General features: G+C 40.1%; 1 long non-coding RNA gene across 1 annotated transcript; it reads right to left on the minus strand.

Moving 5' to 3' along the window:
* Positions 1–207: 207 nt before the first annotated feature.
* On the minus strand, positions 208–10,309 carry LOC149470283 (uncharacterized). The gene is made up of 2 exons (XR_016308855.1): positions 10,025–10,309; positions 208–4,179 (listed from the first exon to the last, which is right to left on the minus strand). It is a non-coding gene; the product is annotated as an uncharacterized LOC149470283 (long non-coding RNA).
* Positions 10,310–27,188: the final 16,879 nt, after the last annotated feature.

Raw genomic sequence — 27,188 nt, forward strand, 5'->3', positions numbered from 1 at the left:
GCTCCCTGATCGCATTTCTGAGTCCAAAGCAAGTTAAAATGAGTCCTTTCAGTTTTGTACTGCAGTGCGATTGCAAGCTGTTTAATTACTATGGGCATCAAGAAATGTTTTGTTAGCTCACTGTTTATAGATGAATCTCCTTAGTGATCAGTTATTGTTTCACTGATGATAATTACAACAAAAATTCCACCAATACTAGTGCACATATTGTTTTGCTGAAAATGTGCCTAAACAAAGCCATGCCTTTATTATATGAATGACAGTAATCTGTCATTGACACACAATGTGCTAAATTATTGGTTTTAAAAAAGCCTACAGTGCAATTTCTACTTTTAATGCAAGTGATCCGACAAAACAGATTCGGAATAGCTTGTGAGTCATCTTCAAATATAACAAGCATAGTATACATGAAAACTATTATTAACACTTAAGAATAATCTGTAAAAACAAGCGAGCGCTTATACAGAAATAAAGCTGCTAAACACCAAAAGGTACCATATAAAACCTCCAAATAAATAGTAAAAGCAGGGTGCAGTGCTATAAAACAATAAATAACGATACTTAAATAATAGAATCAAGTGACTGAATGGTGCAAAAACCGTGTCAATGGTAAATGCATGCATACATCATAAAAACACATGAAACCAGCTCATATAAATTGAAATAAAGTGCAGCATAAAGTGATAATCTTGTCACTGTTTAGTGACCAATCAAGTGCAAAGTGCAGGACTAGGAAATCAAACAATAGTCCACAATGAAAAGTGCACAGGAGATCCAGATGATCTTCAAAGTCCAGTGGTCTAGTCTGGTGCTATGGTGATAAGAATGATGAGATTGTGCACTCACCAGATACGCAATCCAAATGCGCATTAAGAAATATCAATTCCAGAATACTGGGGATCCCTCAATGGTCTGGTCTTGGTCAGGTGCCCCACACTGCCTGGTATCCACTGCCATATGTGATGCAGCCGCTCTGTGGGTATTAGTAGCTCACAAGGAGCTCCAAAAGAGGAGGTAGTGTGATATCTTCTAAACAGACGATGTTTATTCAAGTGAAGTACAAACAATGAGTATAGGCAAACAAAAAACACTGACCATCTGAAGATGGCCGCCGGGGCTCTCTTGGCGCCGCGGCGTGACGTCACAACTCCATAGCTCCCCGTTATTTGTTTTTTAGCACTATACCCTGCTTTTACTATTATTAACACTTACATTACACAGTGACAGCTACTGATTAAGGTCAATGATCTAGATATTATACACAAGATTTATCTCATATATTTGGATCACAAATGCTAAAAGCAGATTTAGTCAACCTTCAGCAGTTTATTCATTCAAAAATAATTTTTTGCTTCTCATACACAGAATAGACTATGAATCCTGATAAGGAAAAGTGCTGCCAAATAATGCTTTAAAGAAAACAATGATTCCTACCTTTATTGGAACATCTAATACAATTACAAGGCTTTAAAGGAAACCTGTATGGAAGAAAGTATATAGGTTGCCACTACTGACCTCATGTTCTCTAAAAATACTAGTTACCTGAATGTCATGCTAATGCTGGCATAGATGAGCTGAAATTCAACCGGTTCATCAGGGACCAGCCAAATGTCGTTCCATCTGCAGTCATCCCTATTTAACAGAAATTGATTGTTAGATCAACTTCTGTCTAACGGGAATGTTGGAAAACTTTTGTAGATCAATGGCTCTGGCTACTGGCCATCTAGGGCCAGCTTAAAGCTCCAATAATTTCCAACGTGCGTTCCAAACGACAGAAGTGACATCGCCAGAAGTTGCGTCATAAAACCTCAATGCGTTTCGACCAATAGATTGTCTTCAGGAAGTGCAAAATCCGCCATTTTGAAGATGGTAATTATACCCTTCAGTTACCAATCATTTGCTCAATCATAGTACAGCTGTGGCACTCATAGTTTTAACAATAACTGCAACATTGCTGAATAAAGTCAGCGCCCAATGGAATATGGTTAAGCCATTATATTGATGCTAATTACACATATTCAAAATCTATTTGAAAAGTTGGCACATAGTGGTGTTCTTAAGGGGGAAGGTTCCCTAATGCATGTCTATACACAGAAATAGGGTCAACGCATTTATAAAACGGCAGAATCAGTGGATAAATGAAAAAAAATTATCCCTGCAGTATGATTGAGCAATTGATTTGTGACTGAAGGGTATTAATACCATCTTCAAAATGGTGGATTTTGCACTTCCTAAAGACGATCTATTGGCCGAAACGCATCAAGGTTTGATGACGCAACTTCCGCCGACATCACTTCCGCCATTTGGAACGCACACTAGAACGCGGCGACCATTTTAACTTACATTCATATACAACAAGGCTGAATACACCTAGTGCCAGGAAAGTACTTTTTTTGTGAGTGGCATTTTTATTGTTTGACCCCATTATTAAAGCTCTTACGGTTTTACACTATGGGTTGTCTGATTTTGTTTTATTTTATGCTCATAATATGAATTACTGCCTGTGGAGGAGAGGAGCTTCTATTATTGATGCAGCCCTAGTGGAGGGTCACCGGTTACCACGGTTAAGAGTGTGAAGGAATACCGGCCAACGATATCATATTGCATACTGGGATAGTCCCAAAAGCGCATTTGACTAACCTAGAGATAGATGGTCATGGGATGATGGTGAATTTACATCCATGTGGGGCATCAGTGTGAGCACAGTGAAGCACTTGTTACCTCAGTACGGAGGTTCACCGTTAAGGATACAGCACTACTGCACTTAAATTCACATGTTGGGACTGAATACCAATATTTTATATGTTTTTGTCCATTGTTATCACTGTAATTTGTATATATGGTTACTTAGTTGATTGTATGACCTTAAGCGCGGTCTATATGAAATATATATGAAAATAAGGTCTTCACTTGTTGAATGCTTGTTTTGTATATTGGAAGCCACAGACAGTTAAGCAACTAGAATTTTCATAAGATCAGCCTACAAATATCTTTCAGTGTTTGTTTCCTTTGAACAACTCAAAGCTGATATTTCCTCCATTAATCCCAGATGCTTTGTAAATACTTAACATGCTGTCAAATTTGTTACTGTATCTGCAACTCCTACACACAAAGACCAAAAAATGTCCAACCCACAAAAACCCAACAAACCATTAATCACTAGATAAATAAAAAAAGACCTCTATGTATGTTTCTTACATACTGCGAATGTCTGGCTCAATATCACTCAACAAACTTACATAGTCAGTGCTACAAACTATAATAAAATAATATTGTGGACTGAAACAGAATTTATTTTAAAGCTGTTGCAAACCTCAGACGTGAAATATGAACAAAGCATATCCCTCTATAGTGTGTACTTTTCTCAATCCAAACCAGTGTCGTTCCTGTCTGCTGCTTTGTTCCTCTATCACTTCTGACAAGTTTTTCTGACTCGGGGGACAAAAATCCCCTGCGCTCAAGAGTGGTGCACTGGCAATAGATGGATCACAGGTCCTTAGCAATTCCAATACTGAAACAGGCTTTGCTGCCCCCTAAGGGTTGGGGGAGAACTCAGAAGATGCACTGTAAAACAAGGAAGAGAGGGCACATCAGCCTTGTGCATTACCTGAGTGGTAGTTTTATTGATTTAATAAAATAGATGTATACTCACAAACAACTTCAATGGCAAAAGCATATCAGGGTCCAAAGCAACCTAGTCACCAAGACCAGTCCCAAACGCAAGAGGACCCTCCAAATAAGGGACGCATTTCAAGGGGGCAATCCACCACTCTGAAGAAGAGTTAATGCAGAAGGCTAGTGCACCCTCTCTACCTTGTTTTACACTGCACTGGGTGTATGATAGGGTTTACAACCACTTTAAGTCAACAGGTTGGCACACTTGTATAGGAGGCCTTACAGTGAACTAAAGAAACTTGATAGATAATGCTGTATACCTGGTATAAGTTTGTTTTCTGTCATAGCTGCATTCTTCTCTAAAGCACAGTTTGATAAATCAGCCTTTTTTTTTAGTGACATCTGTAGACTCTGTGCATTGGCTTCCATCTTGTTTGGAATGAAGCAGTGGAGAGCATCCAATTGTGTCACTTATACAAAGACAGGTGTAAAAGGGACTTGGCTGAAAAGACTGTCCATTCTGATAAAGCACACCGTTGAGTTCACATCCAACAGCATATATATCTGTAAGTTCAAGGATAGAAGATATCAGGTATATTTATACTATGTGCTAATCAATACACGTCTTTGTTATAAGTTTGAATGTTCCATAGATCATATTTTTCCAAAAAAGGACACCATACTAAGCCATAAATTCACCTACTGTTGTATTACTGGCCATCAACATACTATGTTTAGCAAACGTTCACTTACAATCCTTCTACCTTGTACCTCATGGATATGATGCATTTTGTTACTGTCCCAAGTACTTATTATGATCGATAAACATACATTTATAAAAAAAAAGTGATAAGGCGTCCCCATGCCTTATACATGCACATGCCGTATATGACCAATTCCCCTCTTAATTATGGCATGCTGAAAATATTTTAACAACAAAAAAAAATTCAGGTCTCGGTGTGCTCAGGAGCTTAAAAGGGTAAGTAAACGTTCAGTAACAGTTGTTAGCTTTTTGCCCCCATCCCATTGAATTTTGACTGTGGAAGTCCACCACAATGTTTACATCTTTTCTGGTGGCTTCTTCATTCTGATGTCTGCACATGTACAGTAGAGGTCCATAAACTTCTATGGGCTGGGAGACAAACAGGCTTTGGTCTATATCTTGGTTCCATACAAGTCTATGGGGTTCAGTTGCTCATATGTGGACATCAGGATGAAGAAGCTGGGCCAATAGAATGTTAGCACTGTGGCAGGCCTAGTCATTCTAGACTCAGTAATTTAGCATGATTAGTCATTTAGCATGAGAGTTTTTGAGAAATGGTCACATGGAATAGTTTATGAAAAAGTAAAATGCTGAAGAAATGTTATTGACAAAAATTGCTGTGTAAAGTGTGAGATATATACAGTTGTGTTCAAAATAATAACAGTGTGTTGAAAAAAGTGAATAAAGCTCAAAATCCTAATAGCATTTATTTCCATACACACAAATGCATTGGGAACACTACACATTCTATTCCAAATCAAAACAAGAAGAAAAATATATCAAATTTGTGTTGTTCCTCTAAAAAAAATTGAAGAAAAGTGAATATTAGACTGTTCAAAAAAATAGCAGTGTTTGTATTCTTCTTTACAAACTCAAACATTCACTATATAAACTGAAAAATGTTTGAAGATTTTGCTTTCCTTTGAATCACTTAATGAATATTTAGTTGTATAAGCACTGTTTCTGAGAACTGCTGTACATCTGTGTTGCATGGAGTCAACCAACTTCTGGTACCTGTGAACAGGTATTCCAGCCCAGGACGATTGGACTACATTCCACAGTTCTTCTCTATTTCTTGGTTTTGCCTCAGAAACTGCATTTTTGATGTCACCCTACAAGTTTTCTATTGGATTAAGATCCGAGGATTGGGTTGGCCACTCCATAACGTCAATCTTGTTGGTCTGGAACCAAGATGTTGCACGTTTACTGGTGTGTTTGGGGTCATTGTCTTGTTGGAACACCCATTTCAAGGGCATTTCCTCTTCAGCATAAGGCAGCATGACCTCTTCAAGTATTCTGATGTATTCAAACTGATCCATGATCCCTGGTATGCGATAAATAGGCCCAACACCGTAGTATGAGAAACATCCCCATATCATGATGCTTGCGCAACCATGCTTCACTGTCTTCACAGTGTACTGTGGCTTGAATTCAGTGTTTGGGGGTCGTCTGACAAACTGTCTCCGACCACTAGACCCAAAAAGAACAATCTTACTTTCATCAGTCCACAAAATGTTGCGCCATTTCTCTTTAGGCCAGTCAATGTGCTCTTTGGCAAATAATAACCTCTTCAGTACATGTCTTATTTTCAACAGTGGGACTTTGCGGGGGCTTCTTGCAGATAGCTTGGCTTCACATAGGCGTCTTCTAATTGTAACAGTACTCACAGGTAACTTTAAACCTTCTTTGATCTTCCTGGAGCTGATTTTTGGCTGAGTCCTTGCCGTTTTGGCTATTCTTCTATCCATTCGAATGGTAGTTTTTCCCTTTCTTCCACGTCTTTCAGGTTTTGGTTGCCATTTTAAAGCATTTGCGATCACTTTAGCTGAGCAGCCTATCATTTTATGCACTTCTTTATATGTTTTCCCCTCTCCAATCAACTTTTTAATCAAGGTACGCTGTTCTTCTGAACAATGTCTGGAACAACCCATTTTCCTCAGAATTTCAGAGAGAAATGCACTGTAACCAGCATGTACAACATTTGCTGCCTTCCTTCCTTCAATAAGGGCAATAATTGCCACCTGTTTTTCAAAGAATGAATGACCTCACTAATAGAACTCCACACTGCTATTATTTTGAACATGCCCCTTTCAATTAGTGATTCAATTACACAGAATCAGGAGCATGCATGTCATGACTGTTGGGTCTGTTGGATTTCTATTACTCTATTACATTTGCTAGTAAATTACTTGCCATGTAAAAATATCATTTCTACCAAAAACAGTGATTGATCAGGTTAGTGATGTCTGACCGCTATTATTTTGAACACAACTGTATATACACAGCATATATACACACTATATTGCCCAAAGTATTGGATTCAGATGTTCCAATCACCTCCATGGGCACAGGTGTATAAAATCAAGCATCTAGGTATACAGACTGCTTCTACAAACATTTGTGAAAGAATAGGTTGCTCTCACAAGCTCAGTGAATTCAAGCGTGGCACTGCCACCTGTGGAAAAAGTCCATCCGTGAAATTTCCTTGCTACTAAATATTTCACGGTCAACTGTTTGGTATTATAACAAAGTGGAAGCAACTGGGAACAGCAGCAACTCAGCCATGTCGTGGTGGGCAACGTGACATGACAGAGTGGGAACAGCGCACAGAAGTCGCCAACTGTCTGCAGAGTCAATAGCTCCAAACTTAATTTGGCCTTCAGATTAGCACAACAGTGCATAGAGAGCTTCATGGAATGGGCTTCCATGGCCGAGCAGCTGCATCCAAGCCATCACCAAGTGCAATGCAAAGCGTCGGATGCAGTGGTGTAAAGCACGCCACCACTGGACTCTAGAGCAGTGGAGATGTGTTCTCTGGAGTGAAGAATCATGCCTTTCTGTCTGGCAATCCGATAGAAGTGTCTGAGTTTGGTGGTTACAAGGAGAACGGTACTTGCCTGACTGCATTGTGCCAAGTGTAAAGTTTGGTGAAAGGGGGGGGGGGGGAATTATGGTGTGGGATTGTTTTTCAGGGCTTGGGCTTGGCCCCTTAGTTCCAATGAAGGCATCAGCATACCAAGAAATTTTGGACAATTTCATACTCCCATCTTTGTGGGAACAGTTTGGGGATGGTCCTTTCCTGTTCCAACATGACTGCTCACTAGTGCACAAAGCAAGGTCTATAAAGACATGGATGATCAAAATTGGGGGGGGGGGGGTTTGAAGCTGTTATAGCTGCAAAGGGTGTGCAAACTCAGTATTGAACCCTACGGACTAATACTGAGATGCCATTAAAGTTCATGAGCATGTATGAGCAGGCGTCCAAATACTTCTGTCAATATAGTGTGTGTGTATATATATATATATATATATATATATATATATATATATATATATACACATATACATACATATATATATATATACATACATACACACACACACATATACATATATACACACATACAGTTGCAAGAAAAAGTATGTGAACCCCTTGGGATTACGTGGAGTTTTGCATGAATTGGGCATAAAATGTGCTCTGAACGTCATCCAAGTCACAACAATAGAAGAACACAGTCTGCTGAACATAATACTACACAATCATTGGATGTTGCCATGGTTTACTTGCACATAACATGTAAACATTCACAGTGCAGGGAGGAAAAAGTATGTGAACCTTTGGACTTAATAACTGGTTGACCCTCCTCTGGCAGCAATAACCTCAACCAAACAATTCCTGTAGTTGCAGATCAGACCTGCACAACGATCTGGAGTAATTTTGGAGCACTCCTCTTCACAAAATTGTTTCAGTGTAGCAATATTCTTGGGATGTCTGGTGTGAATCGCTCTCTTAAGGTCATGCCACAGCATTTCAATCAGGTTGAGGTCAGGACTCTGACTGGGCCACTCCAGAAGGCGTATTCTGTGCTGTTGCAGCCATTGTTTTGTTGAATTACTTGTATGCTTTGGTTCATTGTCCTGTTGCATCACCCATCCTCTGCGGAGCTTCAGTTGGCGGACAGATGGTTGTACGTTTTCCTGCAAAATGTCTTGATAAACTCTGGAATTCATTTTCCCATCACTGACAACAATCCGTCCAGGCCCTGAGGCAGCAAAGCAGCCCCAAACTATGATGCTCCCTCCGCCATGTTTTACAGCGGGGATGAGGTTTTGATGTTGGTGTGCTGTGCCTTTTTTTCTCCACACATAGTGTTGTGTGTTCTTCCCAAACAACTCAATCTTGGTTTCATCTGTCCACAGTATATTTTGCCAGTAGTGCTGTGGAACATCCAGGTGCTCTTTTGCAAACTTCAAACGTGCTGCAATATTCTTTATGGACAGCAATGGCTTCCTCCGTGGTGTCCTCCCATGTACTCCATTCTTGTTTAATGTTTTCCTTTTTGTAGATGTGTCAAGAAAAATGTTAGCATGTGCCAGAGATTTCTGTAGGTCTTTAGCTGACACTCGGGGATTCTTCCTTACCTCATGCAGCATTGTGCGCTGTGCTTTTGCAGTCATTTTTACAGGACGACCACGCCTAGGGAGAGTAGCAACAGTGCTAAACTTTCTCCATTTGTAGACAGTCTGTCTTACCGTGGACACATGAACATCAAGGGTTTTGGAGATACTTTTGTAACCCTTTCCAGCTTCATGCAAGTCAACAATTCTTGATCGTTGGTCTTCTGAGAGCTCTTTTCTGCGAGGCATGGTTCACATCAGACAGTGCTTCTTGAAACCAGTAAACCCAAAACAGGTGTGTGCTTTTTAAGGGCAGGACAGCTGTCAGCAACACATCCAATATCATCACACTGATTGGAGTCAAGGTTGGCTCACTCCTGGCTCCAATTAGCTCTGGGAGAAGTCATTAAGCTAGGACCTCACATACTTTTTCCTCCCTGCACTGTGAATGTTTACATGTTATGTGCAATTAAACCATGGCAACATCTAATGTTTGTGTAGTATTATGTTCAGCAGACTGTGTTCTTCTATTGTTGTGACTTAGATGACGTTCAGAGCACATTTTATGCCCAATTCATGCAAAACTCCACGTAATCCCAAGGGGTTCACATACTTTTTCTTGCAACTGTATATACACACACACACACAAAATGAATGCCTGCATTATGATTATAAAGATAAGATCATTCCACTGTTCACAGCATCATATTGCAAAATACAGCTGTCTCTGTATCATTCTGTTTGAAAGCCCAGAGCTTTAGATGCGTAAGTGATGCATGTGATGATCACAATCTCCTTGCTTCCAAGCCACATGATCTTGGTTGTCTGAATTCTGGCAAGACTTTAGAACCTCATCTGTATGCAGACTCAGGCCCCACAAATATGAGTGCTTAGAATTGCACTGCTTCTCAGGAAAACACAAAGGACTATCTGTAATACAGCAGCACTTGCAAATCGGTGTGGATAATATTTGAAGATGCTCTAAAATGTATATTTCATTGTGTTTTTTTAACTTTCTTGACAAACATAAAGCAGTAAATCAAATGCATAAGTAAAATTCATAGCATGGTAGTCACTGAACAATAATATTAAGTTCACCTTTACAAATCACCAAATGATGAAAGAACAGTTATCAAACCCCCAATACAGCCAACAATAAGAAAGCAAACTTACATTTACAAATCACCAAATGATGAAAGAACAGTTATCAAACCCCCAATACAGCCAACAATAAGAAAGCAAACTTACATTTACAAATCCCGACTTCAAACTTTGGGGCATCAGCTGAGTAGTCACAGTACAGACCTCTGTGGTGATCGCACACCTCTGCTTCATTGCAACTTTCCCCCAGTTGTTTAGCACAGATCCTACAGCATCCACAACCATCCCTCACCAGGCTTGTTCCCATGGGGCATGAACGTTTATTGGAGCATTTGCATGGCCAGTGACAAAACTCCTTTCGTTGGATGTTCTCTGAGTCTGTTGCTTTGTCCTTCGCCATCAAAGAGTTTACTTGCTCTTCTGCCCTGCAAAGAAACTATAGCAATGTGCACTTTATAAGTATGCCATCACTTTAGCAGAATATTTTCTTAGGTTGCAAGCCACGTGACCCTTTTCACTGATGCTAATAATGTAACATTAAAACATGAAAATGAACCCCCTTTCACTGCCGGAGCCTTACTTTTTAATTTTATGTGCTAGGAAGTATTAGAACTTGTTTGTTTTGGGTTTTTTTTACTCCTAAGTCCAGTGTGTCTGAAAATAGTTTTACCAGACAAGAAGTGAGGAAAAATCTGCACAGGGAGACAAACAACAATAAAAATCTGACAGAGGTTCTAGCCCTCTTCTATTCTACTAAAGAAAATGTTGGTATTTCTGTCTGTGTTGCTGTGTGGAGTAACCCTCATTTCCTGTCTAGTCAAACATTATCAGCAGGAAAAAGAAGTGAAGGTAAATCTTTCTAATGGAGACCTGGATAATTCTAACCATTCTCTGCTCAATCCAAAACTAAAAAAAAAAAGTTTGACTGTGCATACACTGTAAGAAAAATGACACATGACTCCAACTACAAATATGAAGAAAAAATGAAGCCCATTGAAGGGAAATGTATGTTTTTTAGGTCTGTCATTTTGTTTTCCCCACTCCATTTTGTACCAACATGTTGATTAATTGTTTTGTATTATAACCAGAATGAGTTAATGAAAATATGCTATGTCAGTTATGTATTACAGAACTATACTCACAAAATTTTTCTATCTTTTATCTTAGCTTAGCCTTGGTAGAGACGGTGATAGTATTCAATTATTTCTTTGTATTAACAAGCACCTGTTTCTGTTATGATACAATTAAATATCAAATATTTCTGTTCCATGAGAAAATAATTGTTTGTTACTTATAACTAATTACAAATGCCTGAGAAAGATCATGTTCACAGCCTTGAAAAGTATCTAGCGAGATTCTATTGTATGTAGCAGATAAGTTTTTATGAAATAGACATTCCTTATTCTTGGATAATTAAATTTTGCTTCTCATCATTATTCAGGATTGACGTAAATGTTTGTATTCTCACTTGCACGTTATATTGTACTATAAAAGAGAGCTTTCGTTGTGGAATAAATTAGAAGTTTTTGGTTACTGACAAGACGGTGTCATGTGTGATTACTTGTAACCAATGCTTCTCCAGGCCTGAGGAGACAGAACGAGTGACAGAGAATTTAGACCAGGGGTCTAAAGGGTCAACAGAACCAACAGTTTTGGGGGCTCGTCCGGGATATCGGTATCACCCGCTCAGTGACCATCCACTTGTCCGGTAAGTAGAATTATTTTCTATATAACCTGTACAAGTTGGATATAAGGAAACTGGGAGGCTCTGATTAGTCCGATATCCATTTAAGCCAAAATGTGTTCAGGGAACACAACACTCCGGGAGTGTTAGAAATAGTCTCAGGGAGACTAAGAAATCTCAGGGAGATTGCCAATAAAGTGTTCAGGGAACACAACACTCCGGGAGTGTTAGAAAAATAGTCTCAGGGAGACTAAACAATCTCAGGGAGATTGCCTATAGTCACTCATTCTGTGTCTAAAGTTTATTATTTTCCACATATAGAAGTATAAGATAATTTGTTTTGTATGAGTAATAAGTCTGAGGTGGTAAGTGTACAGACCGAAATCACTGAAGACCTATTGTCAGAAGGTGTAAGACGCACCACCCTCTCAGCTAGACCTTATTGGTTGTTGACCTGAGAAAGGTGAACGCATGGTGACACCAACTGGGAGGTCTATGTAATGACATGTACATTGTGTAAATGTGGGTTGCTGATACATTATAAAGGTCGTGATAGTAATAATCACGTTATTGTAGATGTTGTAAATAGACCTTATAATCAAGTTGAAGTATATACAAGAAGGGGTCATTTGTATAAAATTAATTGTCATATACCAGTGCCGCATATTTTTATAGGCCAAACGTTGGGACAATTAAGATACTTTGAAAGAAGGTATTATCTGTAAATGACTTGTAAATATTGTGTCTGTGGGGTGATTTTTCAGAAAGACAGTCAGGGAAAGGACTCTGATCTCATTTTGACAGTATCTCATAAGCCATTCGCAATTTTTAATTTCCCAACAGTAGATAAGTGTTTTAAAACAATTTAGAAACTCTACTTCTCATCACTTTTTGACGTCAATGTTGTTTTTTTTTGTATTCATCCAATCAATTACTGGCAACTCAGCTTTTTGATACTCTGTGCCCCCACCTTTCTTTTTTCTTTTATATTAATTTTCTTCCCACTAATAAACTTGAGAGATTGATTTTACCTATCACTGTGTGTATGTGTATGTCTGTTGTCTTTCTCTTCTGAGATGAAGTCAATCTCCCCGACGCGTCCTTACCTGAAACTGACTATAAAGACTGATAGCCAGGGGCTATGGACAACCTTTCATTGAGTCTCCGGGAGACTCAGATAAGGAAAGGTGATTTATGTAGACGGGGTCTACATTTGAAATACCTAGACAGGGTCTAGGTTAATTACAGAGTCTTAACTAGTCTGTTGGGGGTAATCAATTTTCTTTTCTTTGCTTCTACTATCAAATGTATAGAGTAATAAGATAATTTGTTTATGCAAATAAGTGAACCTGGTTGGTAAGTGAACGGGTCAAAGTAATTGAAATAGAGTCAATATTTAAGTTCTTATTGTCTATCTTTTGTTGAGAGTGATAAGTGGTTATGTGTTACTAGACCCGCTCTGTACTGTCAGCTCCGTACTGTCAGAATATATCCTTCCTTCTCCAAAGAGGATGTGAATTTTTCCTTGTAGCTATTGCAGCACAGCAGCAAATCCAATCCACAGCCTCATCCACTGTCCCAGTCCAGGACGCTGTGGAAGATCAATCTGAACCCCCACCCAAGGAATTCCTGATTCCACACAGGGAATTTTTTTTTTTCCTGCTGAAGGATTAAAAGAGATATCAGGGTCCCTATTAGTAGACTTGGCAAATAAAGCAGGAATAGATAAAATTTTCAGTCCTGGAAAGGCAGGTAGAACCAGATACAAGGTGGCGATATAAACCAAGCAATATCAATTTCTCACTGTAGGAGACACATTAATAATTAAATGTTTAGAAATAGAGGACATTGACTGTGTTATAAAACATTGTTCTGTTGGTGTTTGACATTCTTTTTTTTGCAGTCATACCGTCTGATGCTGAATGTTTTTCAATAATTGATTTAGCAAATGCATTTTTTAGCGTCCTTGTTGATGCAGAGACACAGCCCATTTTTGCTTTCTGTTTAATGCCTCAGGGTTTTTGTAGATTTTTCTGTAATCTACACAACTGTTCTCCAAGCCACTCTGAGGGAATGGACACCGGACTATGGGTCAGTCCTGCTGCAGTACGCAGATGTCATCTGCCTCTGCAGTCTCACTAAGGGGGCCGGCCTGAGGGATGGGGAGAGTTTGTTGAAATGTTTCTTTGAAAGTGAATAAGAAAAAAACTACAATGGTGTAAAATAAGTGTTGAATATCTGGGTTTTGTGTTTACAAAAGGAGGAAAGGAAAGTCAGTCCAAAGAGAGCTGTGGCTCTCCTGAAACTTGCCCGCCCACAAACCAAGAAAGACATGCTCACCTTTCTTGGAGCCATTGGTTACTGCCGCCAATGGATACCTGACTGTTCCTATTATGATAAGTCACAACCCAGCAAATGTCAGAAATTGTTAAGTGGTCAGATGACATGGTTGATGCATATGTGTATTTGAAAAATGCAATGGTAACTGCCCCAGGCCTTAGCCTTCCTGATTATGTAAAAAGGTTTCATGTGTATGCAAGGGACAATTGTAAGACCATGGCTGGTGTACTCGCCCAGGAGCATGGAGGCAGACTTTGCCCTGTAGTTTTTTTTTTCTCAAAAATGGTGCCAGTTCAGGTCCAAGGCATGCCTGCGTGTCTCAAGGTGTTGGCATTTTACATTATGACTGTGGAGATGTCTATGTCATTCACCTTAGGACACCCTATGATATTGCACACTACACATAATGTAGCTATTTTATTAAGAAATATACACACTCAGCACATGTCCTCCCAACAATTCAGCGGATATGAGGTTATTTTGATGAGCAACCCCATGTTGCATATCAAGTATAACAACTCAGGTCCAGCCATGATCCTAAATGCACTGTTGGGTCTCAAATTGTCAAACGATCTAGGACCCGAGGCTCATGACTTCCTCAAATCCATTAAGGCTAATATTTCATCCAGACTAGATTTATTAAAGATTCCAATCCCAAATGCTGATGTTGTTTTCATAGATGGCTCCTGCACTAGGCCAAATGACAAATCCCTTTTCAATCAGCCCAGGCTGCTGAATTGATTGTTTTCACTAAAGCATGTGAACTGTACAAAGATCAGTTTGTCACTATTTACATGGATTCTAATATGCCTATGGAACAGTATATGACCATGGTGTATTATGGTCTCTCAGAGGCTACATAGGAGCGGAAGGGAAAAAGATTGCCCATTCCCAACTATTAGCCAATTTGCTCAAGGTTCTCACACTTCCCAAGGAACTTGCTGTCATACACTGCAGAGCACATACCAAAGGGGACGATGATATAACAAAAGGTAACGCTCTAGCAGATTATGAAGCAAAAAAGGTAGCTCAGTAATAATTTGTTTTACTGCAGATACCCACTTTGTGCCCCATCCTCCCAGATGATTTTTAATTGATCACAACTTTGTAGCAGTCAGCTTTCACAAAGGAGTTCGAAGACTGGTGCTACCCTATTTTACAGAAGAATCCAAGGACTGGATTAATCTGCAAAGAGGGGAACCATGCATCCCACGGTGCACACCCTGATATACATTGCACACCCTGATATACATTGCACAATGCCATGGGATAGGACATATAGGATGGAAGATTTTTTATATCACAGAAGTGGTGGAGTTAGTACAAGATTTTGTGAAAAGATGCATCACATGTATCAGGAGTAACCCAAACAACCCAAATAAAGCCATGCATCAATACCTGCCTTACCCCACAACATTTTTTTACACATCTTCAAATTGACTTTACACACATACCCCAACAACAGGGAGGACAACAACCAGCTTGTATGGTCACAGATGTGTTTTCCCCGATGGCCAGAAATGTATTCCACAAAAAGAGAACGATATTATCCGCAAGTTTCCGTTTTTTTTACAGGAAAATACCTACACGTTCCAGGCCGGAGATCGTATTGTGGTGAAACAGCTGATGAGAAATAGCAGGATTTAGTCTATGGACCAGAAATTACAGTCGTAGCAGTAACTAGAACAGCAGTTCTCACTGAACATAGTTCCATCTGGATCCATGCTTCTAGAGCGAAGCTGGTCGAGAAAGGCCCAGGACCAGACCCAAGGAAAAAAGGAAAGGAGGTACTAACGGGGGCAGAAAGCCCTGACCTCGAACAGGACAATCAAGGAAAGAGGGTACTAACGGGGGTAGAAAACCCTGACCCTGAAGAAGATGAACTGCTTCCCCAATTTTGGACCATGGTTCTGCCACTTTCTCCTGATCATACTGATTTTGTTGGCATCTAGCCATGGTGAAGTGGTGATAATACAGGACTCAGGCCACACTATATTGTGGTATAATTCATCAAATACTGAGGTTGCTACCTTTATTATTGATTACTGTCAAAGTGTACAATGTCCCCATAACTCCCACTTACTCTGGTTGTGTAATATGTATCATACTGCACATGATGTTAGCCATGTATATATAGATGCCATAGTGGTACCAAGAGGGGTTCCAGACGAATTCAAGGCCAAAAAACCAAGCAGCAGCAGGATTTGAGTCTATATTTCTCATTGTCACCGTAAACAAGAATGTTGATTGGATAAATTATATATATTGCGATCAACGGAGGTTTGTCGACTGCACCGGGGATGCATTGAAGTGGATAGCGGAGCAGTTGCAGGCTGATTCCACCATGACATTTCAAAACCGCATGGCCCTAGACATGATTCTTGCTGAAAAGGGGGGTACATGTGTATACATTGGTAAAACCGAAGGATGTTGTACCTACATACCTGATAATACTGGGCCTAATGGGAAGATCACGTTGGCCATAAAAAGTTGGAGGACCTTTCTGAAGAGCTAAAAACAAACTCAGGCATTGATAACCCTTGGGACCAGTACTTTGGATGGTTTACTAGTTAGAAACAAGCATTAGTGCAATTTTTCATTATTATCGTTATTATCATGGTAATCATAGGTTTAGTTGTATGTTGTGTAATCCCTTGTTTCCGTAAAATGCTTAGCAAAGGCATTGAAAATGCCTCCATGCTCTCCATAAGTCTTGAACACACACGATTATTTGATAAAAAGCCCAATGACTATTCTGTTTATGTTGCGAAACACAAAGAGAGGAAGAAAGGTAGCCCAGTTATTTGACGGATGGGGGCGGCCCTTATGCCACCTGGGATTCCAAGGATGCTAGCATCGCCATACCCATTGTATGTAGCCAGAGAGTTGCCAAACCTCTGATGACGTCAAGGTAACTGTGGATTGAAGTAATAAAATCACCCAATTAGAAATAGTTGATTTTAAGAGGGGATTGAAGGGAAATGTATGTTTTTTAGGTCTGTCATTTTGTTTTCCCCACTCCATTTTGTACCAACATGTTGATTAATTGTTTTGTATTATAACCAGAATGAGTTAATGAAAATATGCTATGTCAGTTATGTATTACAGAACTATACTCACAAAATTTTTCTATCTTTTATCTTAGCTTAGCCTTGGTAGAGACGGTGATAGTATTCAATTATTTCTTTGTATTAACAAGCACCTGTTTCTGTTATGATACAATTAAATATCAAATATTTCTGTTCCATGAGAAAATAATTGTTTGTTACTTATAACTAATTACAAATGCCTGAGAAAGATCATGTTCACAGCCTTGAAAAGTATCTAGCGAGATTCTATTGTATGTAGCAGATAAGTTTTTATGAAATAGACATTCCTTATTCTTGGATAATTAAATTTTGCTTCTCATCATTATTCAGGATTGACGTAAATGTTTGTATTCTCACTTGCACGTTATATTGTACTATAAAAGAGAGCTTTCGTTGTGGAATAAATTAGAAGTTTTTGGTTACTGACAAGACGGTGTCATGTGTGATTACTTGTAACCAATGCTTCTCCAGGCCTGAGGAGACAGAACGAGTGACAGAGAATTTAGACCAGGGGTCTAAAGGGTCAACAGAACCAACACCCATTAAATGATGATAAAACAACAAAACCACCTATTGTTGTGTAGCACCCCTTACCCCTAGGTAGTAATGGAGGTAGCTCAGTGCACTAGCATTTCACCTCACTTCTCGACTCTTCATGGGGTGGAAGAAATTGGGTGTGAGTAACTTGAAGAAAGTTTACAGAGTTTATTAAATACCCAGTAAATTAAGGGAGAGAGGGGTTTCGGGACAGGACGCCCAAAAAGAACAAAGATAAAGACTCTGGATCTCCATCCACAGTCCAAACAAAAGAAGGCCCTTTAAGCCGGACTGTCACTCTGTATTCTCCGACTGTAAAGCAGCTGTAATGGAGCACCCATATCCCTAGAATGGGCCCCCAGAACTTTCTGCAATGTCTACAGCTTCTAGCCAGCACACCCAGGCATCGTTCAACTGACTAAGTTTTACCCTGGCACCCTGTTCCAGGCTTACACATTCCTACGCTTCCTCCCCCGGATATACCTTGCAGCAGGACACCAGGAAGCTTGAGGCTCCAGGCCTGGGAGACTATCTTGCACTGCACACCCTCACCAGGCAGCAGGCCTGGGAAGGAAAGGAAAGAGAGCAACAAAAACACACCTTGCAGGCCTGGAAGAGAAAAGCTCACACACATGCTTTGTATATTCTTATCCAGCACTGGCAATAAGCCTCCTAGTGGCTGGCTGTTGGGACATACACTACTCAAAAAAATGAAAGGAACCCTTTTTAATCATAGCATTACGTCATTTAAACTCCTAGGATATTGATCTGGTCAGTTAAGTAGCAGAGGGGGTTCTTAATCAGTTTCAGCTGCTTTTGGTGTTAATGAAATTAACAACAGGTGTACTAGAGGGACAACAATGAGAAGATCCCAAAAAAAAACTGGAATGGTTTTACAGTTGGAGGCCACTGACAATTTTTTCCCTAGTCATCTTTTCTGACTGTTTTTCACTAGGTTTGCATTTGGCTGGGGTCAGTGTCACTACTGGTAGCATGAGGAGATACCTGGACCCTACAGAGGTTGCACAGACAGTTCAACTCCTCCAGGATGGCAAATCAATACGTGCCATTGTCAGAAAGTTTGCTGTCTCTCCCAGCACAGTCTCAAGAGAATGGAGGAGATTCCAGGAGACAGGCAGTTATTCTAAGAGAGCTGGACAGGGTCATAGAAGGTCCTTAACCCATCAGCAGGACTGGTATCTGCTCCTTTTGTGCAAGGAGGAACAGGATGAGCACTGCCAGAGCCCTACAAAATGACCTCCAGCAGGCCACTGGTGTGAATGTCTCTGACCAAACAATCAGAAACAGACTTCACAAGGGTGGCCTGAGGGCCCGATATCCTCTAGTGGGCCCTGTGCCCATTGCCCGGCATCATAGAGCATTTGCCAATGAACACCAGAATTGACAGGTCTGCCACTGGCATCCTGTGCTTTTCACAGATGAGAGCAGGTTCACCCTGAGCACATGTGACAGACGTGAAAGGGTCCATTGAGGGACTCAAAGACCTCTACAGGCTAGACAATGGCACCCTGACTGCCATAAGGTATCTGGATGAAATCCTTGGACCCACTGTCAGACCCTATGCCAATGCAGTGGGTCTTGGTTTCCTCCTGGTGCATGACATTGCCCGGCCTGATGTGGTAAGAGTATGCAGGCAGTTCCTGGAGGATGAAGGAATTGATACCATTGAATGGCCCCCACGCTCGCCTGACCTAAATCCAATAGAACACCTTAGGGATATCATGTTTCGGTCCACCACCAGGTTGCACCTCAGACTTTCCAGGAGCTCAGTGATGCTCTGGTCCAGATCTGGGAGGAAATATCGTTGTCTCATTAGGAGCATGCCCCAATGTTGTCAGGCATGCATACAAGCATGTGGGGGTCATACAAACTACTGAGTACCTTTTTGAATTGCTGCAATGAAATTTCAGCAAGATGGACTAGCCTGCTGCATCATTTTTTCACTTTGATTTTCGGGGTGTCTTTGAATTCAGTCCTCTGTAGGTTGATAATGTTAATTTCCATCAAACGATGGGGCATCCTTACATTCCCAACACATTACTCAGTCCATATGAGTATAGATATCCAGCATGATATTTTTCCCCATTGAGATCTGATGTGTTTTCAAAGTATTCCTTTAATTTTTTTGAGCAGTGTATATATTCATCACTCAAATTGTTGTATTGTATCAACATTTTGCCAGGGACACTCCCCAACAGCAAGCAGAAGCAAACCATAACACTGAGCTTAGTGAAAACCTGAGAAAATCAAAACTGTCAATCCGTGCTCAGGCTGGCTATGGCCTAGCAGCACTATATTTAGTCTATGGAACTACTACCTAGGGCAGGGTATCTACAGTTGCAATGTTTAGCTTTGATCCAATGCTTTCCCCACAGTATTTTTTTTGCCACTAGATCCCTTATGACTAAACATAATTCAACCCACCTCATCTGAGCCCAGGTCATCCTGGACCCGCTACTCGTCAGCATATGAACTGATTGGCTTCACATGCTTCTTCCTTCCACACTTCACCTCTATTGTATGGCTGAAACTAGGTCAAAATCACGTACTTCCATATAAAATATGCATTTAACCACATGCCGCCCAGCCACTGTATAAATACGGTGGCAGGGCAGCACGGCTGGGCAAAACCACGTTTTAAAACGTGTGTTTTGTAAACAGGTAAGGGGCGCGCGCGAGGCACGCCGCTACCCTAACTGTCCCGCCGATCACAGCCGCAGATGTCAGTCGCCGGGTCACAGCCGGTCGTTACCAGCTATGTCCCGCGATCATCGCTGACAGAGAGCACAGCTGCAGTAGCTGTGCTTTATGTCAGTTCCCTGACAGCTCCAGGACAAGCTGATCGGGACAGAAGAGTTTCTCTCTCCCGATCAGCGGTGTCCCGTGCAGTACACATCCCCACCCCCTAGTAAAACACTCCCCTCACACAGTTAACCCTTTGCCTGAAAAATAAACTTAACCCCTTCCTCCCCAGTGCCATTAGTACAGTGTCAGTGTTTTTTTTTTTTGCACTGATCACTGTATTGGTGTCACTGTGGATGTCAGTGACCCCAAGTCAGTACCCCCCAATGTCAGAATGTCCGCGCAGTCCCGCCATAAGTCGCTGATTGCCGCCATTATTAGTATAAAAAAAAAAACTAAACATCCTAGTATCTTTCCCGCCATTTGTAAACGCTATAACTTTCATGTAAACCAATTAATTTACACGTATTGGGTTTTTTTTTTTAGCAAAGACATGTCGCAGAATGCATTTTGGCAGAAATTTATGACTAAATTTGATTTTTAAATTTTTTTTTACTGGACATGTTTTATAGCAAAAAGTCCAAAATATTGTTTTTTTCCTCAAAATTGTCAGCCTTTTTTTTATAGCGCAAAAAATAAAAACCGCACAGGTGATCAAATACCACCGAAAGAAAGCTCAATTTGTGGGGGAAAAAAAAGGATGATAAATTTCATTTATGTACCGTATTGCATGACCGCACAATTGTCCGTTAAACTAGCTCAGCGCTGTATAGCAAAAAAATGGCGTAAATTCCATTATCTATACCATAGTTTGTAGACGCTATAACTTTCACACAAAGCAATCAATATACACTTATTGGGATTTTTTTACCAAAAACATGTAGCAGAATACATTTTGGCCTAAATTTATAACCAACTTTGAGTTTACTATATATTTTTTATAGCTGAAAGTAAAAAATATTGTTTTTCTGCAAAATTTTGGGCCTTATTTTGTTTATAGCGTGAAAAATAAAAAGCGCACAGGTGATCAAATACCACTGAAAGAAAGCTCTATTTCTGTGAAAAAAGGACGTAAATTTCGTTTGGGTGCAGCATTGCATGACCACGTAATTATCAGTTGAATTACTGCAGCGCCGAGTTGCAAAAAGAGGCCTGGTCATTAAGGGGGGTAAATCCTCAGGAGGGCAAGTGGTTAATTATGTATTAATGGTGTCTCTTATATCCTCTTGGAGTACCGTCTTAAAGAAAACCAAACAGATGGATCGACTGATATTTACAAGTATCCACTAATCAGCTTGATCAAGGTCCACTCTTACCCTAGGTTCACATATGTGTGGGTGGTGCCGCTGCAGATCCGAACAAGAATCCATGCAGCCGCACCACCCGCACAGAGAATTGCGGACCCGCAGGCGGGTGCCATTAGTACTAATGGCACGCCGCCCGCACTAGAAAACACAACTGTACTGGGAACCAAAGTTCCCGTGCGGGCTGCATTTTCTAAAGAAGTGCAGGGACTTCTTCCCTGTGTGTCACGGGCATGGGAGTCCATTCAAAAGAATGGGCTCTCGTGCCCATGCAAAACGTGGCAAGCACAGCCGCAGAGATGAGAATTGGGGGGTTAATCCTAATATAATTGGGTCAAGATCCTGAGTAAAGTTAAATGATAGTGAAGCACAACCCGCCCTTTTTAGACTAACATGGGGTACACATGATAGTTTTTTTATCTTAACCCAATGGGCTCACCCGTTGTACTATCTAAGCGATATTAGTGTGGCAAAATCCCCCCCCCCCCCACCAGAACACACTGATCAGCGCTCACAGCCTTTTTTTTTGCAAGCACTGATAGATATGCTGGAAAACCAGCATCCTGTTTGATAAAAGCCGATGGTTAGACTGGCTTCTGTTGGACAGGCTGTTGTACACAATGGCTGAATGTCAGCCGGTTTCTGTTGAACCGGCCGATCTTTGGCCCGTGTGTACCAGTCATAAGGTGTACTGTGTCTTTTATAGGGGGAGTATAGTTAAATTCCTCTGAGCACCCAACATGTCTTTACTATTAACCCCTTCCTCCCCAGCGCCATTAGTACAGTGTCAGTGCTTTTTATTTGTACGGATTACTGTATTGGTGTCACTGGGGATGTCAGTGACACCAAGTCAGTTTCCCCCAGTGTCAGAATGTCCACCGCAACCCCGCTATAAGTCGCTGATTGCCGCCATTACTAGTAAAAAAAAAAATTCCAGTATCTATACCGCCATTTGTAAACGCTGTAACTTTCAAGTAAACTAATTAATTTACACGTATTGGAATTTTTTTTCAGCAAAGACATGTCACAGAATACATTTTGGCCTAAATTTATGATGAAATTAGATTTTTTACATTTTTTTACTGAACATGTTTAATAGCAAAAAGATATAGTTTTTTCTCAAAATGTTCATTTTTTTTGTTTATAGTGCTGAAAATAAAAACCGCGTAGGCAATCAACTACCACCAAAAGAAAGCTCTATTTGTGAGGAAAAAAGAACGTAAATTTAATTTGGGTGCAGTGTTGCATGACCACGCAATAGTCAGTTAAAGTAACACAGCGCCGTATGGCAAAATATGGCCTTGTCAGGAAGGGGTTAATATCAACTACCATAGACATAAGCACACAATCACAAACTGTTTTCTAGTTAATAAGCACATCATGATAATATTTCCATTGGTACAACAAGATAGAAATATTCATTCTGCCATAATTGTCCAACTTTGTACAGGCATGTCCAGTTTATACTGATTATTTGCTTGCATTGTTTATGTTTATGATTTGCTTTTCTTCTTTGTCCCTCTTCTTCTCCTCCCCCCCCCCCCAGGGGTTTCCCTCCTCCGGATGACCAGTTGACTCAGTATGATCCTTAGCATTGGAATGCCATGTGTGTTGTATTTCTACTGCTTGCCATAAGTTTGCCTGTTCTTATGTACCTTGCTTTGTTATACTTTTGTGCAATTTCAATAAACCAACTGTTAAAAAAAGAAATATTCATTCTGAGATAAATGTCAAAGCTATGTCCAGGTGCATTTGCAATAATATTTTGTGAACACAACTGGACACAATTTCAACATCTATTTCGGAATCTTTGTCTCTCTGCCACTGCCATGCAGTGCTTATGGTTACATTATACGAGATACTGAAGCTAATGATGGTCAAATGGATACAAAAAGTATATATATATATATATATATATATATATATATATATATATATATATATATATGTATTTTTCAATGTAAATCAAAGAAATACAGAGTGGTATTGTTGTAGGAAATGTATCCAAGAAAATAAATGTATTACTAGGCAAATATAAATTAAACAAAATAAATTCTTATTGTTGCAGTGGTTGCAGATGGCTGGTACGTGTAAATTAAAATGTCAAGTCATTGTGTAACAAATCTGCAGTATATAATAACGCATACCAGATGTGACAGTAACTTGTCTGAACCACTGTTGATACCACTGAGGAAGCAGAGCTAGACTCTTGTACTTTGCCACTTCAGATTTGCTTTAATTTAGGACAAAAACAATTGAGTAATGTTAATGATACATCTTTAATTTGCATTAACCCTTTGAGCACCAAGGGACGTATTTGTCCCATGTTTTTAATTGCGTGTATCATCTGATTAAGAACTTAAAACTCTTCTTTTTTTTTTTGGTTTGAGTCAAAATATTAGTTCTTATCAACAACAAATGGATCTAGCTTTTTGCCAATTATTTCATGAAATGGCTTAGTTACAGCAACTGAAGTGTACGAACTTTAAAAACAAAACAATTGATTCTTTTGGCGTTCCAAAATCTTACGATCCTCAAAGGGTTAACAGGCTAGGTACACACTAATGTGGTGTGGTACATCGCATGTGATTCACACAGGAACTGCACCACATTCCTCTGCAAATCACATGCGATTTGTGTACATTTTGTATGGCTCAAATCGCACCGCACCAGAAAGGTGCAGGACCCATGCAGGGGCGGACTGACCATTTGGAAACTCGGGCACTGCCCGAGGGCCCAGGGTCAGTAGGGGGCCCCATGAGATGCCCCTGGTACCTTTTTCATAGGCTTTTTTGAGTTTGGGCAAGGACACAGGGGCCCCATGATCCCCTATTGCCCGGGGGCCCCATGAGTTGTCAGTCCGCCCCTGGTCGCATGGGTAGTCACACCTATGCAATTCGATTCTGCACATCACACCACATTTTGCATATACATCCGCATCGGTTCGCATGAACAGGGTCCAATTCGGTGCATAATTTGCACAGAAAACGCTGAAATTCCTCACCGCATCAGTGTGAACCCAGGTTCAAACTTGAACACTGCTTGGACCTTGAAGAAAGGGGTAAACCCTGAAAGAGATGTTAGGGCAAATAAAAAAATTCACAGACAATACTTAATTGTTTCTGTTGCAAGTGCACTAATATGGCTATAATCATCTTTAACCTAGGAAGAAATAAAATATGTGTCATGTGATTTAATGTTTAGAGACACTACTGTCTATGGCAGAGAAATGATCATTTTAAAATCTATGCCGATAAAATAATGACAATAAATTGGTGCTAATTGCCTAAAAATCAGCTGAATAGAAACCGTGAATATATGATGAATCGTAAGTAAATCTTGGATAGTTCTACACAGTGTAAGTCAAAAATATACACAAAATCCTCCTGCGCTTAAGGAAGTGGCCTAAACAATAGCAGCCAACACTTTAAACTGATACCTCGACAGTGTAAAATAAATTTCTTAAAAGTAGCGCAGCGCTTAACCTAAATAAACCTCAAAATCAAAAAATGACAAACACACTGAATAAACATAAATATATATATAAAAGTGCATCAAGTGCCCAAACAAAAGTGACCAATGGTCACCCTCATGCCCTTTTAACAGTGAGCTATAATAATGAAATATATAAGTGAAATGTATTAACAAAATATGTGAAATCATTCATATAAATAAACAGCCTATAATATATCAAATGACCCCTATATACAGGGGATATAAAGAATGTGACAGATGTGACCACACAACAAATCACAATAATTGTCCATAAATAAGTGCTTCAAACAACACAAAAAACATGCAGCGTGAAGATAGTGATGGTATCGGTGAAAGTGTCAGCACACTTTTATCCTCAGTGGCTAGATTGCCTCCTCACCTCCTTTAGGCGACCCGATGGGCCATTTCACTTTCAGGATCACACCTGGATCCTATTCCAATCCTGGCAGGTAATTATTTGACCTGTAGTTCCTCTCCCAAGTATTCAGATACTCCAGGCCTCTCAGGAAGGGATGTGTCTGTCAAAAACGTTTCTCACCAATACAGCATGGAGAATTCCTATTCCATTTAGCATGAAATACGTCTTGCTGCAGTCCTGTTCCTGATCCCTAATCATGTGTTTGTCTGATGAGCACAGACAAACACATGACTAGGGACAAGGGTGGACTGACCATTTAGAAACTCGGGCACTGCCCGGGGTCAGTAGGGGGCCCCATGAGATGCCAGTGGTACTTTTTTCATAGACTTTATTGAGTTTGGGCAAGGACACAGGGGCCCCATGATCCCCTATTGCCGGGGGCCCCATGAGTTGTCAGTCCGCCCCTGATTAGAGATCAGGAACAGGACTGCAGCAAGAAGTATTTCAGTGTCCTTTCTGAAGTCTTTCACTACCTATACCCTTGAAAATGCTAAATGGAATAGGAATTCTCCATGCTGTATTGGTGAGAAACGTTTTTGACAGACACATCCCTTCCTGAGAGGCCTGGAGTATCTGACTGAATACTTGGGAGAGGAACTACAGGTCAAATAATTACCTGCCAGGATTGGAGTAGGATCCAGGTGTGATCCTGAAAGTGAAATGGCCCATTGAGTCGCCTAAAGGAGGTGAGGAGGCAATCTAGCCACTGAGGATAAAAGTGTGCTGACACTTTCACCGATACCATCACTATCTTCACGCTGCATGATTTTTGTGTTGTTTGAAGCACTTATTTATGGACAATTTTATATTTGTTTTGAGTTTTTTAAGTGATTTGTTGTGTGGTCACATCTGTCACATTCTTTATATCTCCTGTATATAGGGGTCATTTTGATATATTATAGGTTGTTTATTTATATGAGTGATTTCACATATTTCGTTAATACATTTCACTTATATATTTCATTATTATAGCTCACTGTTAATAGACCACGAGGGTGACCATTAGTCACTTTTGTTTGGGCACTTGATGCACTTTTATATATATATTTGTTTATTCAGTATGTTTGTCATTTTTTGATTTTGAGGTTTATTTAGGTTAAGCGCTGCGCTACTTTTAAGAAATTATTCTACACACTGTAACCTTTACAAACAGGCCAATGCCAAATCTTTCACCATTACCCATATGACAGCACATTTTCAATTTTATACACAACCAAAGATTTAAGGGATTAGCTCAACAGGAAATACTTTACTATCAAAAGCATGTACAGATTTGAGTGCCTGAGTTAAAGTGATCCTTTTATTTAGAAAGTAAAGCAGGGAGCTGGAATGCTCACAAGAGCAAAGGAGAGGACTGCGGCAGGCAAGCACAAGCTTAACCACTTCATGACCACATGTAGCATCAGCGTGTCTGACAGTAAGCTGCTCATAACACCAATAGAAGAGCAAACACTGGCAGGTCCTAATCTGCTTGGGCTCAAAACAGCTTTTCAGTAACAGGCTCCAGTTCCAGGGATGTATGACACACAACCTTTTCTGATATCAGGATTTCAATATTTGGACTGATTATATTGCTGGTTCCATTAGTTTGGGGAAATTTTGTCAATGCAGATCATAAGTAATCCAGTTTAGGCTTTAGCCCTAATTTTTTTAATTAATTATATTATTTTGTATTGCTTTG

The sequence above is a fragment of the Staurois parvus genome, unplaced genomic scaffold, assembly GCF_062004578.1.
Source record: "Staurois parvus isolate SC_StPar_1 unplaced genomic scaffold, SC_StPar_1.0 ptg000048l, whole genome shotgun sequence".
NCBI lineage: Eukaryota > Metazoa > Chordata > Amphibia > Anura > Ranidae > Staurois > Staurois parvus.